The sequence below is a fragment of the Hemitrygon akajei genome, chromosome 1, assembly GCF_048418815.1.
Source record: "Hemitrygon akajei chromosome 1, sHemAka1.3, whole genome shotgun sequence".
Lineage (NCBI taxonomy): Eukaryota > Metazoa > Chordata > Chondrichthyes > Myliobatiformes > Dasyatidae > Hemitrygon > Hemitrygon akajei.
This window is the reverse complement of record NC_133124.1, coordinates 163,762,235-163,769,430: the sequence shown is the minus strand read 5'-3', so window position 1 is coordinate 163,769,430 and position 7,196 is coordinate 163,762,235.

Below are 7,196 nucleotides of genomic sequence, written 5' to 3'. Positions count from 1 at the left end.
GGTTGTTGATTAGTATGGGCATCAGAAGTTATGGGAGAAGGTAGAAGAACGGAGTTGTGAAGGACAGTAAATCTGCCATAATGGAATGACAGAGTAGACTTGATCGTCTGAATGTCCTAATTCTGCTCCTGTGTCACACTGTCTTTGAGGTAACTCTTAACCCCTTACTTATCAACCTATCAACCTCTGCCTCAAATACACTCAGGGACCTGTGTTCGGTACACCTGTACATCTGCTCAATAATGAAAATATCTACTCAGCCAATCATGTGGCAGCAACTCAATGCAGCAAAGCATGCAGGCACGGTCAAGAGGTTCAGTTGCTGTTCAGACCAATCATTAGAAAGGGGAGGAAATGTGATCAAAGTGACTTTGACTGTGGAGTGATTGTTGGTGCCAGATGGGGTGGTTTGAGTATGTCAGAATATGTTGATCTCCTGGGATTTGCAAGCACAACAGTCTCTTATGGAGGATGATGCAGAAAAATGACCAACAAAATGCTTCCATTGAGCGGCAGTTGTTCGGGTGAAAATGCCTTGTTAATGAGGGAGACCGGAGGAGAATACCAGACTGGTTTACGCTGACAGAAAGGTGACAATAAAGAACATAAACATAATCAACATGAGAAATAGGAGCAGGAGTTGGCCATCTGGCCCATCCAGCCTGCTCCGCCATTCAATCTGATCATGGACTCATCTCCTACCTGCCTTCCCCCATAATCCTTAATTCCCACGCTATGCAAAAATCCATCCAACCTTATCTTAAATATATTTACTGAGGTAGCCTCCACTGCTGCATTGTGCAGAGAATTCCACAGATTCACCACTCTTTGAGAAAAGCAGTTCCTCCTCGTCTCCATCCAAAATATACTCCCTGAATCTTGAGGCTATGTCCACTAGTTCTAATCTCAGCTACCAGTGGAAACAACTTTCTTGCCTCTATCTTATCTATCCCTTTCATAATTTTACATGCTTCTATAAGATCTCCTCTCATTCTTCTGAATTCCAGAGAGTACATTCCCAGGCAACTCAATCTCTCCTCATAGTCTAACCCCCTCATGTCTGGAATCATCCTGGTGAACCTCCTCTGCACACTTCCAAAGCCAGCATATCCTTCCTCAAGTAAGGAGACCAGAACTGCACACAGTACTCCAGGTGCGGCCTCACCAGTACCCTGTACAGTTGCATTATAACCTCCCTGCTCTTAAATTCAATCCCTCTAGCAATAAAGGCCAACATCCCATTTCCCTGCTTGATGGCCGGCTGTACCTGCAAACCAACCTTTTGTGATTCGTGCACAAGCACAGCTCAGCAGCATGCTGCAATTTGCTCTTTCATTTTTCATTCCAAAGTGGATGACCTCACATTTACCAACATCGTACTCCATCTGCCAGACCCTTGCCCACTCACTTAATCTATATCTATATCTCTATCTATCTATCTCTATCTATCCATCTATATCTATCTATATATATACATCCGTCTGCAGACTCTCACAGAAAAGTCCACTCTTTACCTTCTGCCAGTCAGCCAATCTTCCATCCATGCTAGTACCTTTCCTGTAAAACCATGGGTTCTTATCCGGTTAAGCAGCCTCATGAGTGGGACCTTGTCAAAGACCTTCTGGAAATCCAAATAAGCAACATCCACTGACTCATCCTTGTCTGTCCTGTCTGTAATTTCCTTATCAAATCCCATCAGATTTGTCAGGAAAGATATCTCCTGAAGGAAACCATGTTGACTATGGCCTATTTATCATGTGGCTGTCAGTACTCCAAAACATTATCGTTAATAAACCTCATCCTCCAATATTATCTGAACCATTGAGGTCAGACTAACTGAGTGATCACTACTTGTCCCTCCATAATCCATTGAGCCAGCTCCTTCAGAACCCTAAGTGTCCATCTTGTGCAGGTGAGTTATCTACCTTCAGCTACCCAAGCACCTTCTGTGTAATAGTAATAACACTCACTTCTGCCCTGACACTCTCCAAGTTCTGACAAACTGCTGCTGTCTTCCACAGTGAAGACAGATGCAAAATACTTCGACTACACCCAACAATCACCCCCCCCCTCCGTTATTACCTCTCCAGTATCATATTCCAGCAGTCCGATATCCACTCTTGCCTCTCGAGGAGAGGGTGGGAGAATGGGATTGAGAAATATCGCTCCTGACTGAATGGAGCAGTGGTCTCAATGGGCCGAATGGTCTCATTCTGCTCCTACATCGTCCAGAAGTTCCCTTCAACCTCCAGGTGGAGAATGGGAAGCCTCACCTGGAATTACCGTCTGCACATCTGCACTCGTAGTGGTGTCTCACACCTTACCTCCGTCCATCCCAGCAGACATGGGCTTCCGAGACATTGCCTGAGGAGGGTAGACAACCCGTCTCCCACATTCCCCTGTCTGGGCCGGGCCACACCACAGCTGTAAAACACGACCGGTCTGTCTCAGGGGTGAGCTGCTCTCTGTAGATCCACGTTCTCCGGTAGGTGGACGGGTCTCTTGGGGAGGGTTTGTGAACTCAGGACATCGGGAGCAGGAAGAACGTCTATCCCACACGGCTTGTCTCCCAGGATCGGTGACAGGGAGTCACACATCACAGAGACAGGCCCTTCGGCCCATCTGGTCCCTGTCAGCCCGGATGCTCATCAGAGCCAGTCCCACTTGCATGCATTTATCCCAAAACCCTTCCTATCCATGTACCTCTCTGAGAGGCTTTTACATATTGTTACTGTACCTGCTTCAGGCTGCTCATTCCATGTACGGACCACCCTCTCGTTGAAAATGATGCCCCTCAGGTTCCCATTAAATCTCTCACCTCAAGCCCGTTCCCTCTGGTACTGCATTCCATCACCTTGGGTGAAAGACTGTGCATTCACCCCATCCATCCCCTTCATGATTTTATACCCCTCTGTAAGGTCACCCCTCAGCCTCATAAACTCCAATGAACAACATTCCAACCTGTTGTCTCGATTGAACGAGAAGGAGAGGTTGGACAAACTGGATTTGTTTTCTCTGGAGCTGCGGAATCTGACGGGAGACCTGATAGTCATGAGATGATGAGAGGCAGAGAGAGCAGACAGCCGGTGTCCTTCCCCAGTCTAACACTAGAGGGCACACTTTGCCCATACGTTATTTTCACCAGACAATTGATACAAGAGCGTACAATCATCGCAGCGATATTTAATTCTGCGCTTTGTGCTCCCGAAGTACAAATCCAAGTAAATATAATAAAAATTTGAAATTATAAATCATAATTAGAAAATAGAAAAGGGAAAGTAAGGTAGTGCAAGTTAGGTCCGGATATTTGGAAGGCACGGCCCAGATGTTGGTCAGGATCTGTTCAGCAGTCTTATCATAGTTGGAAAGAAGCTGTTCCCAAATCTGGCCGTACAAGTCTTCATGCTCCTGAACCTTCTCCCGGAGGGAAGAGGGACAAAAAGTGTGTTGGCTGGGTGGGTCCTGTCCATGATTATCCGGGCAGCACTGCTCCAACAGCGTGCGGTGTAAAGTGAGTGCAAGGATGGAAGATTGGTTTGTGTGATGTGTTGGGCTATGTTCACGATCTTCTGCAGCTTCTTCCGGTCTTGGACAGGACAGCTTCCATACCAGGTTGTGATGCACCCTAGAAGAATGCTTTCTACGGTGCATCTATAAAAATTAGTGAGGGTTTCAGGGGACAGGCCAAATTTCTTCAGCTTTCTCAGGAAGTAAAGGCACTGGTGGGCCTTCTTGGCAGTGGACTCTGCTTGGTTAAACCAAGTCAGGTCATTTGTGATATTCACCCCGAGGAACTTAAAGCTTTTGACCTGTTCCACCTGCGCACCACCGATGTAGATGGGGTCGTGTGGTCCGCTACTCCTTTTGAAGTCAACAACCAATTCCTTTGTCTTGCTGACATTGAGGGATAGGTTATTGTCTTCGCACCATGCCACCAGGTTCTTAATTTCCTCTCTGTACTCAGACTCATCATTACCCAAGAAACGGCCTACAATTGCGGTGTCATCAGCAAACTTATATATTGAGTTTGATGGAAACTTGGCTACACAATCATGGGTGTACAGTGAGTACAGCAGGGGGCTGAGTACACAGCCTTGTGGGGCACCGGTGCTCAGAGTGATTGTAGAGGAGAGCTTGTCCCCTAGTTTTACAGCCTGGGTCCTGTCTGTGAGGAAGTTGAAGATCCAGCTGCAGATCTGAGTGCTAAGACCCAGGTTCCGGAGCTCAGGAATCAGTTTATTTGGAATGATGGTATTAAAGGCAGAACTGTAGTCAATATAAAGGAGCCTTACATATGCGTCTTTATTCTCCAGGTGTTCTAAGGAGGAATGTAGTGCCAGAGAGATAGCATCTGCTGTTGACCTGTTGCTCCGGTAGGCGAATTGCAAAGCATCGAGGTTGACCGTTAGGTTATGGTTGATGTGTGCCATAACCAATCGCTCCAAGCACTTCATAGCAATTGATGTTAGAGCCACAGGTCGGTAGTCATTCAGGCATGTCACCTTGCTTTTCTTCGGCACCGGGATTATCGTTGCCTTCTTAAAACACGAGGCGATCTTGGACTGAAGCAGGGAGCAGTTGAAGATGTCAGCAAACACTCCAGCTCGCTCGGTTGCACAGGCCCAGAGAACCCGTCCCGGGACGCCATCTGGGCCCGTAAATAATTATGTATAATTATATTTATGTAATTTATACATAAATTGGTATATTGAAGAATAACGATATTGGAAATTGTAGAGAGCAGTGGCTGCCCAGAGTGTGCTGCCAAGGGAGTTGGTGGAGGCAGATACAATACAGGCAGTTCAGATACTCTTAGACAGACACACATCAATTTCTGGAGAATGTATTGAACAGAGAAAAACGACAGCACAATACAGGCCTTTTGGCCCACAATGCTGTTCTGAACATGGACTCACTTTAGAAATTACCTAGGGTTACCCATAGCCCTCTATTTTCCTAAGCACCATGTACCTGTCCAGGAGTCTCTTAAAAGACCCTATCGTATCCGTCTCCACCACCATTGCCAGCAGCCCATTCCACGCACTCACCACTCTGGCAAAAAACTAACCCCTGATATCTCCTCTGTACCTACCTCCAAGCACCTTAAATCTATAAGAATATAAGAAATAGGAGCAGGAGTAGGCCATCTGGCCCATCGAGCCTGCCCCGCCATTCAATAAGATCATGGCTGATCTGTCCCTAAACTCAGCTCTATCTATCTGCCTTTACCCCAATAACCCTTAATTCACTTTCTCAGAAAAAACTTATCTAACTGTTTCTTAAATATATTTGGTGAGGAAGCCTCAACTGCTTCCTTGGGCAGAGAATTCCACAGATTCACCACTCTCTGGGAAAAACAGTTTCTCCTCATCTCCATTCTAAATCTTCTCCCCGAATCTTGAGGCAATGTCCTCTAGTTCTCATCTAGCTACCAATGGAAACAACTTTCCTACTTCTATCTTATCTATCTTTTTCAAAATTTTGTATGTTCTATAAGATCCCCTCTCATTCTTCTGAACTCCAGAGAGTATAGTCCCAGGCGACTCAATCTCTCCTCATTGGTTAACCCCTTCATCTCTGGAATCAACTTAGTGAACCTCCTCTGCACTGCCTCCAAAGCCAGTATATCTTTCCTCAAGTCTGGAGACCAGAACTGCACACAGTACCCCAGGTGCGGCCTCACCAGTACCCTGTATAGTTGCAGCATGACCTCCCTGCTCTTGAATTCAATCCCTCTAGCAATGAAGGCCAACATTCCGTTTGCCTTCTTAATAACCTGTTGTACCTTCAAGCCAACCTTTTGTGGTTCATGCACAAGCACTCCCAAGTCCATCTGCACAACAGCATGCTGCAATCTTTCACCATTTCGATAATAATCTGCACTTCTATTATTCCTTCCAAAGTGCATGATCTCGCATTTACCAACGTTGTACTCCAGGTGCCAGACCTTGGCCCACTCACTTAACCTATCTATATCCCTCTGTAGACTCTCTACATCCTCTGTACAATTTGCTTTTCCACTTAGTTTAGTGTCATCAGCAAATTTTTCTACGCTACACTCAGTCCCCTCTTCCAAATCATCGATGTAAATGGTAAACAGCACCAACCACTACGGCACCCCACTCACCACAGACTGCCAACCGGAGAAACACCCATTTATACCAACTCACTGCCTTCCATTGGTTAACCAATCCACTATCTATGCCAATACACTTCCGCTGACTCCATGCATCCGTATCTTATATACAATTCTCTTGTGTGACAGCTTATCGAACTCCTTCTGGAAATTCAAGTAAATGACATCCACCTGTTCCCCTCTATCCACTGCACTCATTATGTCCTCAAAGAACTCCAGTAAGTTTGTCAGACAGGACCTGCCCTTTCTGAATCCATGCTGCATCTCTCTATCGCAACCACCCCTTTCTAAATGTTTCGCTATTTCTTTGTTAATGACAGCTTCAAGCATTTTCCCAACTACAGATGTTAAGAAAACTGGCCGATAGTTGCCCGTCTTTTGCCTATATCCTTTTTTAAAAAGTGGTGTGACATTTGCTGTTTTACGATCCGCTGGGACCTGCCCAAAGTCCAGAGAATTTTGATAAATGATTACCCACGCGTCTACTATAACCTCCACCAATTCCTTCAGCACCCTGGGATGCATCCCATCAGGACCATGATAGTCGTTCAATGCCTCAGCCATTTCCTTATCACCCAATATCAATTTCCCCTTCTTGACTTCCAAGGGACCTAGTTGACTTTAGCCACCCTCTTCAGCTTTATAATTTATAAAAACTTGTGCTATCTGTTTTTATATTTGATGCTAATTTACTTTCATACTCTATCTTCCCTTTCCTTATTTCTTGATTAGTTGTTTCTGTTGCTTTTTAAAGTTTTCCCAATTCTCCAGTCTCCCACTACTCTATGTGAGTTTGTACAAATTAGCTTTTAATTTGATACTATGTTTTAGATAGAAGAATAGAAAACCTACAACACAATACAGGCACTTCGGGCCACAAGGTTGAGTCGAACATGTCCCTACCTTAGTAATTACTAGGGTTACCCATAGCCCTCTATTTTTCTAAGCTCCATGTACCTATCCAAAAGTCTCTTAAAAGACCCTATCGTATCTGCCTCCACAACCTTTGCCAGCAGCCCATTCCACGAACTCACCACTCTCTGGTAAAAAACTTACCCCT